This window comes from Sus scrofa, chromosome 2 (genome assembly GCF_054392235.1).
Source record: "Sus scrofa isolate SSC_HxYL_T2T_F1_AM1 chromosome 2, Sscrofa_HxYL_maternal_Yorkshire_Landrace_v2.0, whole genome shotgun sequence".
NCBI lineage: Eukaryota > Metazoa > Chordata > Mammalia > Artiodactyla > Suidae > Sus > Sus scrofa.
This window is the reverse complement of record NC_139384.1, coordinates 154,333,927-154,355,262: the sequence shown is the minus strand read 5'-3', so window position 1 is coordinate 154,355,262 and position 21,336 is coordinate 154,333,927. Positions and strand designations below refer to the sequence as shown.

At 47.6% G+C, this 21,336-nt stretch overlaps 1 protein-coding gene across 21 annotated transcripts in view; it reads right to left on the bottom strand.

The window, feature by feature from the left end:
- Positions 1 to 21,336, bottom strand: part of LOC146405800 (uncharacterized) — a 474,542-nt gene that overhangs the window by 447,118 nt on the left and 6,088 nt on the right. For 13 of the 21 annotated variants that reach the window (XR_014838944.1, XR_014838942.1, XR_014838943.1 and 10 more), the window contains exons 2-3: positions 8,493 to 8,560; positions 7,639 to 7,722 (exon numbers count right to left, since the gene is read on the bottom strand). The exons of 1 other annotated variant lie outside the window; for it this stretch is intronic. The gene's annotated coding sequence lies outside the window, so the exon portion shown is untranslated. Of the gene's footprint in view, positions 1 to 4,498; positions 6,860 to 7,638; positions 7,723 to 8,492; positions 8,561 to 21,336 lie in introns of all 21 variants that reach the window. 7 more of the 21 variants (XR_014838950.1, XM_085014910.1, XM_085014912.1 and 4 more) reach the window with 4 other exon arrangements.

Here is a 21,336-nt window from a genome sequence, read left to right as displayed (position 1 = left end):
AACCCCCATCCACCTCCCCCACTCTGAGCTTAGAATCCAGGGTCTAGAAATGACGTGGGGGCAGGGAGTGGGGGGGGCTTGGCACCCATTCAGCTTTAGGCATCCAGCATCAAGTTCCTTTCTTAAAAGGATTTCAATTTCCCATTCGAGTAGAGTGGAAAGCGTTCAGACTCCACGCCAGGCTCCCCGCTTCCTCCAAGGCACTCAGGATCTCATATGGCCCCAGGATGGAAGACTGCAACCTAAGGTGCCAGCCACTCGGGTTCCTGTAATCTTTTACTCCCAGTCCCCCCCAAAGCAAATGATCAACCTTAAGGCACCAAAGAGGGAAACCACCAGGAACCAGAGGGTAGTGACTCGAGTCCCATCGCTTGCACCTTTCTCTGTGACCTGGGCCAGTTCCTTGATCTCTCTGAACCTCAGTTTCCTCATCTGTATAAAGAGAAGAGCAATGCCAAGCTCATGGGACCACTGCAAGGGAAATGAGAGAATGAGCTGAACACCATGCCTGAGACATTAGCTGCTGCTTTGAATATTCAAGCCAAGAAGCCCAGGGCAGCCTGTGCCAGAATCAGAAGCACTGACTGCTCCAAAAGAACCCTCTGTAGAGCGGACGCAGCCTTGGCCTAGACCACAGACCAGCCTTCACCACGTCGCTCCGGGCCACAGGTTGGGAGCAAATCTGACTCCACCAGAGGCTTCCAGAAATCTTAACCAATAACAGGGGCAGGGGTGGGCGAAGTAAGGGTGCAGAAAAGCACAGGTGTAACTGAGACCCAAGCAGCTCCCGAAAAGAGAGGTGTCCAACGGGAAATGGTGGGGGATGCGGCTCAGGAAATAACCTTAAGTAACTGTGACACTGGACGTTCAATGGAAACTGCCACCTTTGATGACTCGGGGCTTCTAGGATGTTCGGGCGGCAGTGTGGCTAGGGGGTTATAAACATAAGCTCGGAGTGAGTGGACCAAACCGAGGTAGGGTGTCCCAAGAGTCCCCAGGGGGTTCCAGGAAGGCTGGTGACTTTCTGCTGTAGCCTAACCTTCCTGGGCCTCAGTCTCCCCAGCCCCTACTCTCCACTCCCGATCCTGGAGCTCCTGATCGGAGGCAGTGCAGGGAGTCCTGGGGCTAAACGGGCCGGGGGCGCACCCAGGCCCCCTCTGGGCAGAGCCCGGGGCGCCCGGGCGGGTCTCATCCGCTCGGGGAGGGAAAGGCCGAGGAGACAAGGGCGGCGCGCGCGGCTGCACACGAGCGGAGGCCCTTTCTCTGCGGCAGCGGCTGAAAAAATAATCAAAAGAAAGCAACTGGAACGCGATCGGGGGCGCGGCGGGGCGGGGGCTCCTCCCGCCGGCGCCCGGGAGCCGGCCCGGGCCTGCGGCCTGGCCGGGGCGGCCGGGAGGCCGGGGAGCGGGCGCCCCGCGGGAGCGCCGAGGCCCCGCTGCGCCCGGCCGGGCGGGGGCGGCGGAGGCGGAAGCGGGGGCGGCCGGAGCGCGGTGGGGATGTTTAAAGGAAATTTACAATCATTTCCTCTCTGTGGTTTGGTGACAAATCAACAACATCCTGTTCTTTTGTGAGGCTCCGGGCGCCTGCGAGGCGGGGGCCGCGCTCTGGCTCTTAAAGGGACACGCACGGGCCCCCCTCCCCCACCCTGCTCCCCCGCGGCTCAAAAAATAGTAATAATAATACAGCCTCCCCAAGGCGCCACCTCCCGGGGCGCGCGGCCGGAATGCGGGGGCGGCTGCCCGCGCCGCCCCGGGGCCGCGACCCCTCCCCCGCGGCATTCCTCCCCCTCCTCGCCCCTCCTCCGCATCAAGGGACGCGAGGGGCAGGCGGCGGCGGCGCATCCCTCTGCTGGATGTGACAGCCCCGGGCCATCCCCCGCTGAGGGGCAGGCTGGGAGCGGAGGGGCGCCCGACCGACCGACGGTTCCCCTCACCCCCGACCCCCGCCCCCCTAACCCTGGGGCAGCGCCGCCCGGGCTCCGGACCTCCGGGTCGATCTTATCCCCCTCCCCCCATCCCTTGGCCTCGAATTTTTCCACCCCTGAAAAGCTCTGGATTTATGGTTAAAACGTCGACGTACGCACACGAGGTTTATAAAACGCCAAAGCAGAAAGAGGCTTCCCGAGCTGTAGGAGTAATGAGAATCAGATGGCTAGGACCGAAAAAATAAAATAGACTCAGCTGCTCTCCTGGGATTTCGTTCATTCAGTCATTTCATGAGTATTTCTCACTAAGCGCTGGTCACCCTTTGAGGGTACAGCAGGAACTAGACAGAACGGGTCCCTGTCCCCAGGGGGTCTAGATTCTGGAATAAAGGAAGGAAGGAACAAACCGACCAAGACGATTATTTCACACGCTCTAAGTGCTCTGATTAAGGGTCATATTCTATTTATTTTTATTTATTTTTTGGGCTGCGCCCTTGGCACATGGAAGTTCGCCAGGCTGGAGATTGAACCTGCGCCACAGCAGCAATCCAAGCCCCTGCAGTGGCACTGGCTCCTTAACAGGCTGGGCCACAAGAGAACTCCTGAAGGGTCATAGTCCAGAAGAGCAGCTTTCTGTAAGGACAGCTCTCTGAGCTGGTGCGCATCTGACTGGAACCCGAGGGTGAAAAGGTGCCAGCCCTGGGAAGGATTAGTTGGGGGGTCCAGCAGATACTCTCAGGAAAGGGGCTGGAAGTTGGGCAGCGCCTTTGCCCATCCCCAAGTCCGCATGAAGGGCACCCAGGGGACAGAGTTCCTTCCCGAAGAGAGTCTTGGAGGTTGGCAGCCAGGATAAGAGGGACGCGGGGTCCTGGTCTGGCTGTGTGACCTGGGCAAGCCTTCCCCATGCTAGGCCTCACCCTCCACACCTGGAAAACGAGAGCCCCCGCCTAGATTCAGTCATTCTCAACCCTGGTACAAATGAGAATTCTCCAGGGAGATTTTTCAAAAACATAGACACCCTCCCTAATCCCAGCTCAGACCAGCAGATTCAGACTCACTGGCTTTTTTTTTTTTTTTTTTTTTTAAAGTCTCCCCAGGTGAGTTTAGTGTGCATCCAGAGCTAAGAGCCAGTGAGCTAGATGATTTTTTTCTTTTCTTTTTCTTTTTCTTTTTTTTTTAGGGCCAGAGCTGCCACATAGGGAGCTTCCCAGGCTCAGGGTCAAATCAGAGCTGTAGCAGGCACCCACACCACAGCCACAGCAACTCGGGATATGAGCTGCGTCTGCGACGTACATCACAGCTCGCGGCAACGCTGCCTCCTTAACCCACTGAGTGAGGCCAGGGATCGAACCTGCGTCCTCATGGGTACTAGTTGGATTCACTTCCCCTGAGCCACGATGGGAACTCCACAGATGATTTCAACAGTCTGGGTTTAAAGCACAGTGAGAGGGTGTAATCATTCCCATCACTGAGTGCTTAGCATCTAGCATGTAACACAGTAAATATGCTGTATACATATTTTGTTAGCCCCACAGCTCTGCCCAGTTTGATAGGGACTATTAGCCCCATTCTACAGATGAGGAAACTGAGATCCAGGAAGGACGCCAAATTGGGTTAAATGCACGTAGCTAGTAAATGATCTTGCCTGAATTTTGTGAGCTAGAGGGCCCTTCCAGGGAAAAAGCACATTTTTAACTACTGGGGTCGTTAACCACAAAGTTGCCATCAAGAGAGAAGAGCATGAGGTCCTCTAAGCTGGCACAGCCCATGCCTCTTGGGTAGAGCCAGGCGACTGGCCTGGATGATCTCGGTCATCCCGACAGCCCTAAGGTGTACCTGCCCGGAGCAGAGGTCCCAAACGATAGAGGGTGACTCTAAGAAAACAGCCTTTTCTGTTTCTCCAAGTTGCTCCTCTCGAACGTTTTCTAAGATGATTCCTCTAAAACGTGCAGCTTTGCCTTAGCCAGACAGAGGAACCATTTGGCAGGGCAAGGAGGGGACAGAACATCTTGTGTCCTCCAGTAGGGCTGGGCTAGAAGACACTCATCCCCACACTCCCCCATATGGCGCCCACCGACCCCTGCCCTTTGCGCCTTTTGACCACCCTGCCATCTGTGCAGCTTCCCGAGGCAAGACCCAGACGAGGGCATGCTAGTGGGAGCAGACAGGTTCCAAGGGGAGTAAAAGATCTGTTAAAGCAGAGATTAGGGGGAAAAAAAGAAAGAAAGAAAGAAAGAAAAGGAAGTCAATCCATTCTTCCAGTGGAATATTATGCTGCCGTTAAAAAGGAAAAGAGAGCTCTATGGGTAGACTAGAAATATGCCTATGATACACGAGATAGAACAGGATCTTCTCACTGATATTTATGTAAGCACCACACACACACACACACACACACACACACACTTCTACTTTCTCTGTTAATCTCCATATTATTTAAATTGTTGACTAACAATCATGAATTAATTTTTGAAGATAACTGTTATTTCTATTTATATGCAATAAAGATAAATTTTAAAGGGGGACCATAAAAGCCCACCGTGGACCTTAGGGATTCTGTCTGGAGTCACTGACCCCCAGCGATGCCATCTCTGCAGGGCTTTCCAGCCGGTGATAAGGGTCCCATTGCTCTTCCACAGTTGCTTTGTCCTCCGTGTGTCATTGGAGGGCAGTCTCTTGCCTGGCCAGCTGCCTCCCCTCCAATCAGGGAGGGTCCCACAGCATTTCCAGGTTACAGAAGATGGACTTGAGCCCGGCCAGCTCCAACGGATAGAAGAGAGAACAAAGGTCATTTGAGAGGGAAAAATTGCTGCACGGGTGACTTGGAGGTGGAGGTGGGTGACAGGAGTGACATTGGGGTTCACAGGCTCTGATGTCCCTGTGGGCTCCCTATGTGTTGTTCTGGAAGCTGAGAAGTGGAATCTCATAGACCAAGACCTGAAGAGAGATCTTGATCAGAATCTCATTCTAGAAACCTGAAAGGCCAGAGGCAGGGATCTGCTTTTGTGCAGAGCTGTCCCCTCCAGTGATAACTCAGCAAATTCAAGCCTGCATGACCAACTGTCACGTTCGAGGGAAGAATGCCATCACCGCTCTAAATGTTTCCTCTTGGCTATGTTTTCTTAGTTCTTTGTAGTTTATAAATAGCAGAAGGTCACGGTTAAGAGCATGAGCTAGGAAGACAGAGAACCAGGTGGGAGTCTTAGCCCTACCACCCTCACGAAGCCTCAGTTTTCTCTTCTTTAAAATGGGAATAATGCAGTTCCCACTACGGTGCAAGGGGATCAGCAGAATCTCTGTATCACCAGGACGCAGGTTCAATCCCCAGCCCGGCACAGTGGGTTAAAGGATCCCATGCTACTGCAGCTGTAGGGTGGGTCACAACTGCAGCTTGAATCTGATCCCTGGCCTGAGAACTCCATATGTTGCTGGGCGGCCAAAAAAAGTAAAAAAAAAAACAGGTGGGGGGAGGGGGGATGATAAGGAGTTCCTGCTGTGGCGCAGCAGGTGAAGGATCTGGCGTTATCGCTGCCAGTTCCATGTGGGTTAGATCCCCAGCCAGGAGCAGTGGGTTAAGGATCCTGCCTTGGCACAGCTGTGGCACGGGTCATAGCTTCGGCTCAAATTTGATCCCCGGCCCAGGAAATTCCTATGCTGTGGGAGTGGCCAAAAAAGGAAAAAAAAAAAAAATGGGAATAATAAGAGTATTTAGCTCACAGAGGTATTCAGTGAGAATTAAATGAGATGATGCAGGAAGTGTCCTGAGCCCTGTACCTGGCACACACAGTCCAGGTTAATTGTTGGCTTTGTAACTAACAATAATAAGATCAAAGGCAGCTATTAACAGTATCTTTAAAATGAGACTAAGGAAGGTGATAGAGCTTAGTTCACACATTTACTAGCTTACCAGGCTCAAACAAAAGTCTGAATCTTGGCCTCCCAAATTAAGTCTCCCAGAAGACCTGTGTCTATTAAAAGCCCACATGGCTGAGCTATTACTGCATTCAAAAATTATCACCTGCATCTAAAGCCATTCCATGAGGCCTCCTTACACCTGCCCTTGTGCTGGCTGCTCTACAGACAGGTCAAGGCAGATGAAATTTCTTCCTTCTGTTCAGCAGGGGCTGGCCATCTTTGAATCTTCCCAAAGCCCTTAGAAATAGAGATCTTTTCTTTCACGTTTTTGTTTTTTTGGTTTTTTTTAACTTCTGCTTCCTCCTTCCTCCGTCTAGTTATGAGAAAGAAAGTTTCTGGGGTAGGAGGTTTAAACTGATGGGCCATTAACAGCGTAACAAAGCAAAAGGAATTTTCCAGGTCACCAGCCAACAACTGTAGAGTGGTATTTAAAATTCACTCGCTGAGGGGTTGGGAAAGAAGTGGTCCAGGAGAGGGTGGGAAGGGTTTCTCCCCACTGATGGAGAACTGGGGAACGCCCTTTTTTATGGCCCGCAAAACGGGTAAACACCGCAACGTGCTGCTTGGTTTCTGTGCTTGGCTCTTTTATCATCCGAACTGGAAACGCACATATGAGTAAGAAAACAAAAGCCTGTCTGCTGAATTCATAAATAAAAGTTCTCTTTGGCTTTAGATTTAGGGAACACCTGGATGCCTGCTCTGGCTTCAACTATGAATTGCTAAAATATAACACTGCCATAAATTTCTTCTGGGCCCCGGGAACAGACACACACGAGTGCGCGTGGAACACACACACACACACACACACACACACACACACACACACACACACTCTCTCTCATACACTCATACATACCCTGCTGAGCAGCTCTGGTCATGCTGTGTTTCTCCCACCCCATGTTTGCGTTTTTTAATTTTATTTCTTGGCAGTTTAAAAGTCACTGGGGAAGGCAGCTTCAGCATTTAACCGGTAAACAGATCTGCTCTAATAGAAATGTGCTTCTAGGAGAATCTCCTCTGCTGCGGAAGGATGAATGACCAGCATCAGTCCTGTTGGAATTTGTTAGCTGGCCCTTATCACCTCCCTATACCCCTCTCCCTTCTCCCACAGTGCACTGCATCAGGAAGCTGCATGGCGCTATGGCCACCTACATAGGTCTTAAATGTCTACAACCTCTTGCTTCTGGGGGCCGCGTCAAATTGCACAAGTTTGATTAAGAAGTAATTACACACACTTTTAGGCTATTTCTAGTGCAATGACTGCTTAAGGCTTTAAAACTCAGCAGAATCCGGAGTTCCCGTCGTGGCGCAGGGGTTAACAAATCCGACTAGGAACCATGAGGTTGTGGCTTTGATCCCTAACCTTGCTCAGTGGGTTAAGGATCTGGCATTGGCTGTGAGCTGTGGTGTAGGTCGCAGATGGGGCTCGGATCTCGCGTTGCTGTGGCCCTGGTGTAGGCCAGCGACTACAGCTCCGATTAGACCCCTAGCCTGGGAACCTCCATATGCCACAGGAGCGGCCCTAGAAAAGGCAAAAAAAAAAAAAAAAAAAAAAAAAAAACCCTCAGCAGAATCCTTTTCAAACACAAAATATGAAGAACAGATGGAAACTACTGTTTCTGATTGAAGCCAATCACAGTGTTGCTCAAGAGGGTTCCTAGAATTCCAAGTTTGAGGGGAAAAAAAGCACTATTTTACAATATCATCCTATTATTACTTTAAGTTATTGTGTCATTATAATGAAAGCTGAATTCCTCACCTATCCCTCTAGAACCCTTTTTGGTGCAGCCCTTGCCTACCTGAGCACCACACAGTTATTTGCATGTTGTCTTCTCTGTTGATTTACTCCTTGGTTTTGTTGGGGCAGGTCCTCCACTAGCTTCCTGGAAAAAAATACACAGGAGGTAAATTTTGGGGTATTTGTTTTCTTCTGTTTACAGCTGCACCTGCAGCATATGGAAGTTCCCGGGCTAGGAGTCAGATCAGAGCCGTAGATGCTGGTCTACAGCCACAGGGACACAAGATTTGAGCCACATCTGTGACCTCTGCCACAGCTTGCGGCAATGCTTGATCCTTGACCCACTGGGTAGGGCCTGGCATTGAACCCACGTCCTCAACAGACTTAACCCACTGAGCCACAAGAGGAACTCCAACTTTTTGATATCTTTTATATCTGAACATGCCCTTCCTTGTAGGCTTTCTTCACATTTCAATTGGTAGTTTTGCTGGGTATAAAATTCTAGGTTGTAAATCATTCCCCAAAAGGGCCTCTCCAGTGTCCAGGTCTTTGAACTAAACATTCCTTTCTCATGAAATACATACCCCTACCCATATCCCCTGCCCTTATCCAGCAAACATTTCATTATTCTTGTCATTATTCTTCCTTGCCACTTGTCTCTCCAAGGCCAGACAGATCCTCCTCCTAGTTGCTTCCACAACATCTGGCCCTTACCCTCTCACTACACTTATTACATTGTGTTATCATTACCTGTTTGCTTATCTAGGTCCTTCACTAGTTTGTGAGGATAAAGGCTGAAGATAGAGAGCCACAGTGCCACTCAGTAGTTATTTGTAGAGCAAAAGAATAAATGAATGGTTGTGATTTTTTATTACAAGATACAACGATAATAAAACATTTGGCAAATGCCCTTACCGCTTGGTGCATGTTCCAGATTTTGCTGATACAGAATGGGGTTGGTCCATGGAAATGCCACCTTGATCCTGGGAGCACAGAAAGAACCCTTGTAATTTCTTATTCAATATCTGCCTTCCATGAAGATGGGGACCAGGTCTGCCCCACTGACTGCTGTGTTCCCAAGGAGCAAACCATAAGATGGCTTAATAAACAGCTGCTGAATGAATGAACTGGTCCAGACAGAGGAAGTCCTATGCATTATACCACCAAGAAAATGAAGTGAGAAAAAGCCCTAAGCTGTCTAATAGCCTTAGGGGAAAAAAAAGTTTGGAATGAAAACAAAACTCATCATTTCCTCCTACTCCACCTCCAAGAGCAAAGCAAAACCCTCCCCCAAGTCCTTCTTCCAGATAGAGGCGTTCCCTTCATTGGACACCTGGATTTGAAGCCCAGAAATTGTTTGGCTCAGACCTGCTCCTTCATAGTCTGTTTCTTTTCAATCATCAAGTCCTGTTGCCTCCTCTCCCTATATAAGCAGCTTTCACACTGGCCTTCCTTTTTCAGTCCTCAGGCTGGTACCCCCTCGAGGTCCCCCTCTAGGCTTTCACCTGGCTCCCTCTTTCCCTCTGTGACTCTGACAGCTGTACCAGATTAACCCCTCTGTAGCATCACTTCTCAGAGTGTCTCTTTTCACTGCCCAAAACACCTTTGGGGGCTTTTAATTTCCTTCTACATTAGGTCATGGCTCCTCTCCCAGTTTTTAACCTTCAGAATGACTTCTAATATTCTGTTTTCCCTCCCTTCGCATACCAGCTCACTTATCACACATGTACAACTTTCACTCTGATTAGGCAAGATGCTTCCCTGTTTCGGAAACAACACAGCAGACTTTTGCACAATTTGCACATTTTCTTCTGTGGAATGTCCTCCCCGCCTGGCTCTTAATCCCATCCATCCTTCCAGACCTATTTTAAATCTCTTCTCCTCCAAGATGCCTCATTGACAACTTCAGACCTTGCTGATCTCCCCAAGTTTCAAATCTAAATACTGCATATCATCTTTGCAGCACAACTAAATCCACATGGATACCTTATATAAATCACTGGACAGTCTACATAGGTTAGCGTGGTCGTCTCCAGCTAGCCTGGCTGCTTCTTTTTTTTTTTTTTTTTTTCTTTTGGTCTTTTTGCCATTTCTTGGGCCGCTGCTGCGGCATATGGGAGGTTCCCAGGCTAGGGGTCTAATCGGAGCTGTAGCCGCCAGCCTACGCCAGAGCTACAGCAACGCGGGATCCGAGCCGCGTCTGTGACCTACATCACAGCTCACGGCAACGCCGGATCGTTAACCCACTGAGCAAGGGCAGGGATCGAACCGGCAACCTCATGGTTCCTAGTCGGATTTGTTAACCACTGCGCCACGACAGGAACTCCCTGGCTGCTTCTTGATAGCACAGATGTAAGGATGTCCTGTTCTTGTACCCAAGAATTCAACATGTAAAACTATTCTGATGATAAAAGAGCTGCCTTCTGCAAACAGACAGACCTCGTTTAATCCCAGCCTTACCAATTATTAACTGTATGTATTTGGGCAGGTGATTGGGCCCCTCTGAGCTTCAGTATCCTCATCTACAAAACTGGGATATTAACCTTGCTAGCTCATTGTGAAATTCAATTAGACAATGCTAAGTAAAGGAATTTGTACATTGCTTTAATTCAAGGTAAGTACTCAATATATGTTAGCTATGGTTATGAGCGACCCCAATAACAGTTCTTAAAGTTGAACTCTGGCCTTCCTCTTGTTCTAGACATTCTGTCACTAAATCAACCTGGCAAATAGTGACTTCCTGCCAGTCCCTACCTCTGTGTCCACCCTTGGTTGGTCAAAGGATAGAACTGCATGCAGTGGCTAAGGGCAAGGCCATCTGGGGCCCCACGTTGGTGTTCCTCCTGCCCTCAGGACTCCTGGATTCAATCTGAAATTGTTCTGGTGTCTTTGGTTTGTGAACCTTCTTAGGTCTTTCTTCTATTTTGCTTTCATCCTTCTCAATGTATTCTAAAAGCAAGACATGCTCATCAAAAAAAACCTCTTTTTAACGTGTAAAAGGGTATAAAGTGAAGAGCACAAGTCTCATTCCCCACCCCCAACTCCATTCCTACTCTTCAGAAGTAACCAGTGAGCAGTTCTCATGAGTCTTTCCAGAAATCATCCATGGTTATCAAAACACATACACGTGCACACACTGGTCTGTGGCTTGCTTCTTCACTGAACAGTCTTGAACACCTTCCAATATCTGCACCCAAAAGGTCCACCATACACTATTTAATGGCAACTTACATTTCTTTCTTTTCTTTCTTTTTTTCCTTTTTTTGTCTTTTTAGGGCCTTGCCTGTGGCTTATGGAGGTTCCCAGGCTAGGGGTCGAATCGGAGCTGTAGCTGGCAGCCACAGCCATAGCCACGCCAGATCTGAGCCACATCTGCAACCTACACTACAGCTCATGGCAAAGCCGGATCCTTAAACCACTGAGCGAGGCCAGGGCTCAAACCCACGTCCTCATGGATACTAGTCGGGTTCGTTAACTGCTGAGCCAGACAGGAGCTCCACAACTTAGATTTCTTTTGTAGAGAGCAACCCTTGTTGATTTCATGAGTGCCCTACAGATGGGCAGGTAAGTTGCTACTACTAAAACAGTAGTAGTTTATGTACATATCAATATACACATATATATAATGTATGGTCTGTGGACTCAAGTCTTCTGACTGCGGGTTAGATCAGACTGGGGTGATTCTCCAAAGATGGGTCTACATCCTGAGTTTTCCACCCACGCCCAGCATTCAGTCCCTAGACCACGGACTCACTGGTCAAGCACCTCCCTCCTCACCTCCAAATGGAAGGAAGTGTCACTGGACCTGGATGGCTTCCTTGTGATCCCACGCAACAGGAGCTCACAGAACCCCTGTTTCTCCTGTTCTCTGGAATCCCGGGGGAAATCCCTGGCCCTGGGGAAGAGGATTTCAGAATCTGCCTGTGTTCTCAGGTTGCCTGAGGAAGTTGCCGAGAAGGAAGGAAACACGTTTTTGGTTTGAGACACAATCCCAGCTGTTGTCAGTGGGGCTGGGAGGGATGTGAGTGTGACAAGGACAGTGGCTGAGCCGGGCTTTAGGTGGTGGTTGGGAGAAGGAGGGTACACAGGACTTTCGCCGGCAGGGACTCAGCTTTGTTATCCAAGCCCACATCCGTCCCTTCATGCCGCGTCCTTTCTCAGGCCAAGGACCGGATGGAACAGCAGGAACTGGTACTGCTTATCCCCAGCTCGGCCTGACTCATGCAGGACCCTACGCCAACCACCTACTGTATGCTGGGAGAAGCCCCAGAGACCTGGGTAAAGCTAGAGCAGGAAAAAGTGCCCCTGGGCAGTGAGTACATTGCTAACTTGTAGGTCTGTGACCCACAGGGAGTTAACAAACCATCCTAAGCTACAGAGAGCCATTCCCCTGTCTGCAAAAAAAAGCCAAATCCACACCAACAGTCCCTGTCACATACTGTCCCCGAGAGCAGGAAGGACATCGAATGCTCATCACAGAACGTGGCGTCACATCAGCAGGCAAGCCACCTCTGATTCTTGCTTCACCAATGTGTCCCTCCTGCCTCATATAGGGCCCAATCCAGAGTAGGTGATTTTATTAAAACCTTTTTTTGGAGTTCCCATCATGGCTCAGTGGTTAACGAATCCGACTAGGAACCATGAGGTTGCGGGTTCGATCCCTGGCCTTGCTCTGTGCGGTTAAGGATCTGGCGTTGCCGTGAGCTGTGGTGTAGGTTGCAGATGCAGCTCAGATCCTGCGTTGCTATGGCTCTGGCGTAGGCCAATGGCTACAGCTCCGATTTGACCCCGGCCTGGGAACCTCCATATGCTGCAGGAGTGGCCCTAGAAAAGGCAAAAAGACAAACAAACAAACAAACAAACAAAAAACCTTTTTTGCAGTCAATGAATGAATAACCTCTTCATTTCTGGAGCCCAAGTAAGAAAATCACAAAATGACTCCCGACGTTTCCCCAATCTCGCATCACCCCAGGCTCCCTTCTCTCTTCCTAGGAGAAAAGATGTCCTCTTCCCCCTGGCTTGACCTCAAGATCCAGTCAAACGAGAAGTATGAGTTTAGGGCCAAGGTGCTGGACCACAGCCTCCCCTCAGTTTCCAAAGGGAAACTGAATCCCAGGACCATGGAACATCACAGGAAGGAGGAGAGGAAATTCCTGTATCCACTCAATACGTACCTATGTGGAGCATCTACAGGGCCTGGAAGTGAAACCAAAAGCCTGCTGCTTGGCTTTGCTCCCTCCACCCGCTTCCTATGGAAGCATCCATGCAACCCGTCAAAGCTGCCCCCGCTGCTTAACGGAATGGCTTTTTTGCAGGGAGTCCTCAGGAGGCCCCACAGTTCATCCAGGTGCCCCTCCCTCCACTCTGTCCCTCAACTACCCCTCTCAGCACCTCCCCCGAACCCCCCCAGAGACTATTCTTCGGTCATCCTCCTGTTTCACTTCTCAGTGCCTGACGACTGCTTTCTGTAGGACTGAATTGTGTCCCCACCTCCACATCCCTATATTGAAATCCTGACCCCTGTACCTTAGAGTGGAACTATATTCAGAGAAAGGATCTTTATTTGATTGTATTTTATTTTGGCCAATCCTTATACCTCAAGAGGTCTAGAACCACAGAATCCTTGAAGGTCAACCCCACCAACCTGTGTTACAGATGAAGACACTGAGGCTAAGCAAAAACAACAAATAAAAAACAAACAGCTTTCTTCTTAACTTCCCTGTTCTAAAACCATCCATCGGGTGGTCACCACTCAAAAGGGTCCACAGAGAATCACAGCCTCTGTGTGTAAAGGTCAGTGAGAAATAAATCCTTGGCACAGACGGCGCTGCTAAGAAATTTGTTTGACTAACGCTGACATTGTATGACAGAAGAAACATGAAGTCTCCCTGAAAAGTCATAACTGTAAACCAGCCTTCACATTAATTTATAATATGAATTCTACTCAATTCATATTACTTGTACTCTACGTAATTAAAAAAAATTCAAGCAGAAAATTTAATTTAAGAAGCTCTAGGCAGGAATTAAACTCCAGTAACTGGTAAGAACAGATACAAATCCTCTCTGAAGGAATGCAATTTCAACCCATGCCTCAGAGAATGCCCACAAAGTTCCAAGAAACTGTGCCTAAAGTTAAAAATCATAAAACATATGAGAAAAAAAGGTACCATAAGTGAGAACCAGTAAAAACAATAAACAGCATAATTAGACCCACAAGAATATGAGCTATAGACATTATTAGAATTCTCTTATGGCACAGCAGATTAAGGATCTAATTTTTTACTGCAGTAGCTTGGGTCACTGCTGTGGTGTGGGTTCAGTCCCTGGTCTGGGAACTTCCGCATGCCACAGGAATAACTAAAATTTTTTTTTTTATCAAGTACGATAAATGTGAGCCTTAAATATATGAGTTAGGAGCAAAAGACTAAAAGACTATAAAAAGTAACTAAGCCAATGTGTGTGTGGCAGGGGACTAGAATATATTACATAGCAGATTAGATGCTGTTAAAGGGAGAATTCATTTACTGGAAGATGAATCTAAAGAAGTCTAGAAAGTGATCCAAGGATACAGAAAGATAAAGAATACAAAGAACTACATATGTAACAATGAAGGATAGAAGAAGATGGTCTAAGAGTTCCCACTGTGGTTCAGTGGGTTAAGAATCTGACTGCAGGGGCTTGGGTTGCTGCAGAGGTGCAGTTTCAATCCCTGGCCCAGCCCAATCAATTAAGATTCTGGTGTTGTCACAGCTGAGTTTTGGATTCAATCCGTGGCTCAGGAACTTCCATTATGCTGTAGGTCTGGCTATTAAAAAGTAGTGGAAGAAGAAGATGAGGAAGGAGGAAGAGGGGAAGATGATTAAATATGTATTTAATCATACAGAAGAAAATAAAGAATAAGGAAGTATTTACAGAGTCAATACCAGGACTAGAGAGAGGTAAGCGAGGGACCTAGGACATAATATTTATTTTAGACCCTCATTTGCAGGGCCAATCCTACATTTGCCCAAACTCAAGAATGAGTACCTTCTCAAACTTGGTGTCCAAGGCACCTCACTGGCTACACCCTAGTGCTGGCCCTCCTGGGCATTTTTCCAAATTGTTGTAAAACACCAAACTCTGGATCCAGAAATCCCAAGAAGGATGAAGAAAAATACATTCACGTGTACTTACATCACAGTGAAATTGCGGAGGACCTGGAACAAATACCAATCAATAACAAAGAAATTACAATTAGACCGAACTCAGACTTCTCAGCAGCCACAATGGAAACTAGAAGGGTATCTTCAATGTGCTGAGATAAAATAACTGGCAATGAGAATTTCATTCAAGAATTTAAATATGCAAGTGAAAGAAAATAATTTTCAAGTCAACAAAAACTAAGAATTTACTACCAATAGATCCTCACTGAAGGAAATTCTAAAGGATGAATTTCAGGCAGAAGGAAGGAAATCTCAGACGGTTATTCTTCTTGGCTGCGGAGGGAGGGGTGCTGTCCCCGTGGTTATGCAGAAGTTCCTGGGCTGGGGATCAGCTCTGCACCATAGCCATGACCTGAGCCACAACAGTGACAAGACCCAATCCTTAACCACTAGGCCACCAGGGAACTCCTCAGATGGATACTATTATAAAAATAGACACTGAACAAAGAGATTGGTGATCCTGTAAGGCACCAATGAATAACATTTGACAGTATAAACAAACAATGATGTCTCACCTGTCCTGAAAAAAAAGGTAAAGTGAACACACTGAACTAAGTGGGGGTAGAAGGGGGAAGAAAGGGGGGAAGGTGGAGGCTTAAGGGTTTATGTTAAAGTTGTTTAAAGACGTTTTTATTGTTTTGTTTAAGGGTATGAAAATTGTGATTAAATTTAACATATCTAGGGTGCTAACTAAAAGAACACACAGAAAGACTGTAACTTCAAAGGCAACCAATTCACTGATTCTAAAAATTCAATCCACAGGAAGACAAGAGAGGAGAAAGAAAAATAACAATACTGCTGTGTAGCACTGGGAACTCTATCTAGTCACTTACAATGAAGCATGAAAACGGGAGAAAAAAGAATGTATACATGTACGTGTAACTGGGTCACCATGCTATACAGTAGAAAATTGGCAGAACACTGTAAATCAGCTATAATAAAAAAATCATTATGTATATATATAAAACAATAAAAACCAGGACACAGGGGGAGCTCTCTTGTGGCCCAGCAGGTTAAGGATCTGGCATTGTCACTGCAGAGGTTGGGTCACTGCTGTGGTGCAGGTTCAGTCCCTGGCCTGGGAATTTCCATGTGCTGTGGGCATAGCAAAAACAGACAAACAAACCAGGATATAGGAGAAACTACGCATGAGTCGGGACAGGGGGTATATGGGAGCTCTATCTTCCTCTCCTTTTTGTTATAAATTTAAAACTAAAAAAGTTGCCTTCAAAAAACAAACACCACATATCCAGGACAAATGGCACATAATAAGACAGAGAGAAATCTAAAATTCAGTAAGTTTCAGCTCTTACATAAATACACGCTAATTGAAATGTTTTGCTCTGCACTAAAAAGCCAAAGCTTGGAGTTCCCACTGTGGAGCAATGGGATCTGCAGTGATGGGACACTGCTTTGATCCCTGGCCCAGCACAGTGCGTTAAAGGATCTGGCCTGGGAACCACAGGCTGTGAGGTGGCCACCAAATTAAAAAAAAAAAAAAAAAAAAAAAATCTTGTCAGAATGGCTAGAAAACAAAATCCAGTAATACGGGCTTGTTACAAGCAAAGAAAAGATCTAGGTTAAGGAGCTACTAAAGTTTCCTTCTGCTTTATCCATGTATGATTCCTTCATCAAGTTAAGCAGAACACATCTGGCAAGAGTTTGATAAAGGAACTATTTGCAAACATGTGGGCAGAGTGTAAGGGATACCGCAACGCCCTAGAACTGTGGAAAACAGGGCTGTGTTATCACCTCTAGGACTGAAAGGCCATGGAGGGAAGAGCACTTATGAGAACTCATTCTGGCTCCATTTAACTCACTTTCCACACTGTGGCCAGAATCTCACACACACACACACACACACACACACACACCCCTACACTGTGGCCAGAATCTCACACACACACACACACACACACACACACCTACAGCTCTACAGCTTCAAGGCCTTTAAGAGCATCCCACAGTCCTTGAGAAAGCTCAAACTGCCTTAACATAGCTTCCAAAGGCTTTTGAATTCTGTCTTCTCTGCCATTTCTCCAGCTTTTTCTGGGACCAGAGTCTACCTCACATTCAGTCTTTTAGTCACAGTGGGCTTCTCTCATGTTCTCAGATTCATCGTACCTATTCCTTGCCACCTCAGGACCTTTGCATGTGTCATTCTTTTGCCTGGAATACATATTCTATCCTCTAAGCCTCATCACCACTCATCTTTTTGTTTATTTTGTTTTGTTTTGCTTTTTAGGGCTGCACCTGTGACATATGGAGGTTCCCAGGCTAGGGGTCCAATCAGAGCTACAGCTGCCAGTCTACACCACAGCCACAGCAATACAGGATCTGGGCCACGTCTGTGACCTACACCACAGCTCACGGCAACACCAGATCCTTAATGCAACAAGCAAGGCCAGGGGTTGAACCTGCAACCTCATGGTTCCTAGTCGGATTCATTTCCGACTAGGGGAACTTCACACCACTCATATTTTTGGGCTGAATTCGTGTCACTTCATAAAGGAACTTTCCTAAAGCCCTGCTTCTTTATAGACCGTTAGGCCATTAATACACTCCTGCAGAGCACTTATCACTGTCATCATTATCTATTTATATTTGTGCCTTTATGTGATCAATATGTGTCCCACTAAACTAGAAGCTCCGTGTGGGCAAGAATGGCACCCTTTTTGTTCATTGCTGTACAGTGCCTGGCACCTGGCATCCAGCAAAACTCAGAAAAAATTGATGAATGAAGGAATGAAACATCTTTACTAAGAGAAGGGTGCTTTGTCCAAAAACAAGTGTCGCATACCCTAAGAAGCTCTGCCCGGTTTCGCGACACAATTTGCATTCATTCATTCACAGATTATCTACTTGCCATTTCTCTGTGTCAGAATTAACAAAACCCTTTTATGGGGAGTTCCTGCTGTGGCTCAGCAGGTTAAGAACCCAACTGGTATCCATGAGGATGTAGGTTCAATCCCTGGCTCCACTCATTGGGTTAAGGATCCAGCGTTGCTGTGAGTTGCAGTATAGGTCATAGACACGGCTTGGACCTGGAGTTGCAGTGGCTGTGCCATAGGCCCTCAGCAGGAGCGCCAATCTGACCCCTCGCTGGGAACTTCCATATGCTGCAGGTGTGACCCTTAAACAACAGAAGAAAAAAAAGTCTTTTATGAACAGATGGCAAGAACGTGGTAGGAGAGATTTCAACCAGGGCAGGGATGGCATCTCAGTACACCTGGCGGGCACTCCAAGTAGAGAACAGAGAGTGGCTCCCCATCCTTGGCCCATCAGACTCAGAGCCAAAGCAGATGGACAGAACAGCCAACCACGAGCCTTTCCCAGGGCCCTAAATGGTGGCCGGGGCCACAGGCAGTGGCACCCAAGTCCCTGAACTCTGGGCATTTTTGCAAAGTGAGGTTGAAGGAGCTGAGTGTGGTTGGCTCCAGACAATTGCCAACCACAGAGAAAACCTTCTGCCTCAAAATTCCCATTTGGGAATTAGCTCAAAAGCATTTCCACTGACTCTTAAAATCTACATCCTGTTCTCCGATCCGATTGACTTTACAGGTGGATGGTAATGGCTCTAGGCCTCGGCTCCCTCATCCTCAACAAGAAAGAAAACATCAGGCTGCCTTAAGAGCATCAATAAACCACAGTGACAGCAGAAGCACCCAACTTTCCTTAACCTCACTCTATGGCAGATTCTGTGCTAAATTCTTTCTATACATATATATGCAGCATCTCTTTTAATCTTCCCGTAAATTAGCTCATGATGGTCCCGGGCTTAAAACCCTCCACTGATATTCAAATAAAATGCAAACTCCTTACCGTGATCTTTGAGGCCCTACGGGAACTCACTTTGCTGCCTTCTGTCAAACAGCCCTTCCCCTCAGTCAGTTAACTCCTGTGGCATCAACCCTCTTTCTGTAATTCACAGATACCAAGCTTGTTCCTCCTTCATGGCCTATGCCCCAGCTAGCCCTTCTGTCTGGGGTTCTCGTCCCTTGGCCCTTAGATCCGCGCATGGCTGCCTCCTGCTGGTCATTTGGGTCTCAGCTCAGGCACCAGCTCCCTGACTCCCCTACCACCCTCCTGCTGACATGCCATCATAGCATCCTGTTTTATTGCCTCCAAAGCATGTACCCCCATGATCTTAATTTTCTGCTTGTTCCACTATTATCCGTCTGCCCTAACTAGAACATACATCCCAAAGTCTCCTTTGTCTTGTTCATTCTTGAATTCTCAGTGCCCAGAAGAGAGCCCAATACACAGTAGGCCTTCCTCAAACATTTCTCGAGTAAAAGAATGGGTGAAAGATCCTGTGAATTAAGAGCTACTATACTTACACGATAATGTAGAAGAAGGACCTGAAGCTTAATGACGTCAGGTGATTTTTCAAGGTCGCAGGCAGTGGGTAAATGGAGGAGCTGAGTAACAAGGGTACCCGGGCCTAGCTGCTCCAGGACTTGTGCAGTTCATCAGTACACAAACTGAGATTCATCCTACGAATCACGTCTTAGACCCTCCCTGCTACTCTCCCTATATTCACTCTTCACAGTGAACCTGGCCCAAGGGCTAGGCAGCAAGGAGGCATTGAATAAAGCAGTGCAGAGAGTATGAATTAACACAACCACTTGGGTAACTGCAAATACGAACACTAAGCCAGCCCTCGGTTTATATCCACAGATATAAAAACATGTGGTCAACAAAAGCCATGTACAAGAATGTTCACAGAAGCAGTACTCTTAAAATCAATTGCTGGGAACAGGCTAAATGTCCATCGAGTAGGACAAATAAACATACTGTAATTCAGTCATAAATGGAACATTATACAGCAATGAAGAAGGAAACACAACTACATGCAACAACATGGATGGATCTCACCAATAGGAAAGTAGCTACCGCATAATTCCCTTTGCACGAAAGAACTTTAAAATAGGCTGCATTAATCTACGCTGCTAAAGCCAAAATAGGGATTACTGTTGTGGGTAAAAGTGAGCTACAGTGGTGGTTTGGGATGGGAAGCGCATATGTGGGGCTTCCAGAATCAGGTAATGCTTTGTTTCTTGACCTGGATGCTAGTTCCACAGGCGTGTGTGCTTTGTGAAAATTCATTCAGTTATACGCTTCTGATATGTACACTTTTCTGAATATATTTATATCGAATCACATGAAATCGCCACATGAAAAGTCCCTGAGTACGGGCAATTTCATACGGTTCATGCGAAAATGTTACACATCAATGAAAGGATTACTCAAGCAAAAACAAATCCTGTCCAGTTGCATTGCTTTGTACATGGCTCTGTAAAAACTAGTTTGGAGAAAGAGCCTGTGCCTTCCAAGGGCTCTTTGGCAGGTGGTAAGCAGGCTCAGGATGGGTGTAAATCCTTCCCTAGGGCCTGAGGCTGGTGCACTTAACCATGGACTCCAGAGTCCGGAGTCCGGCCAGTCCTGGTGTGGTGCAGGTCAGCTGCAGGAGGCCAGAATGTCCCAGATCAGAGATGAGCCTCTCCAGCCTCAGGCCCAAAGGGTCACGTTCCCGGAACAGGCCAGGTCATGCCCGCCCCGCTCTTTGAACTCACCAGGCCCTCCTTCCTGGACATGTGCGAGGTTCCTGCACCTCGGCCTTCCCCCAAAGGTCCTTCTCCCAATCGCTGTCACCTCCTTTTATCATCCCCTTCCTGGATTTGACCAACACTGGCCATCATGTTATTATTCGGGTGTTTACTTTTGAGTATTTGTTCCCCTCATGAGACTAAGCTATATAAGAGCAGGAAATGCCTATAACTTATTTGCTGTCGTACCCTCAGGGCCTGGGATATGGCCTGCTACCTACAAGGTGCTTAAATGTCAATGGAATGAATAAACAAATGAACGATTGACCAAATGTCACGGCATGAACGGAGGCCAAGGGGAAAAGGGGGCCCAAAGCTCACTGTTACATCAGAAAGAAAGATGCCGCGCCCATCCTTCTCATGAAAGCCAAGTTCAACCTCCAGAAAGTTGCTGACCTCTCCAGAGTCCAGACAGCCCTTCCTTCTCCCGGTGACCCCATTCTGCTGCACGAAGGATACAGACATTTCTGAGGTATTTACTGAATCACCCCCTGGAGTAGAATCATCCTGCCCATTCAGTACATAAGACTGAGATCAGTAACTCACCAGAGCTCCACTCACAATTGAGTGGCAGTCTTTGGCCAAAGTCTGAATCTGCCTACTCCCAAAGCCAGAGCTCACGACCCACTGTATCCCCTGAGTTTGCAATATTACCAGGGAATTTCTGTGACTTGCAAGCAAGGACCAAGAGAGCTGCTCTTGCTTTCCTTCTTTTTCTTCTGCACTTCCTACTCCTTGCTCCCAGTGGTTGCTCTGGAGTTAGTGCTGACATCGGAAATGAGCGGCGTGCTTCATTTTATGTGAATCTGAACCCACGCAAATTTGAACCATGTCATATCCATACAAGCATAAACATCATGATTCAGTAGCCAAACGCTGACACCACGCACAGCTGACTTCAGAGACACATCTCTGGAGAAATCACTCTACACTACGAGAGGTCTTCAG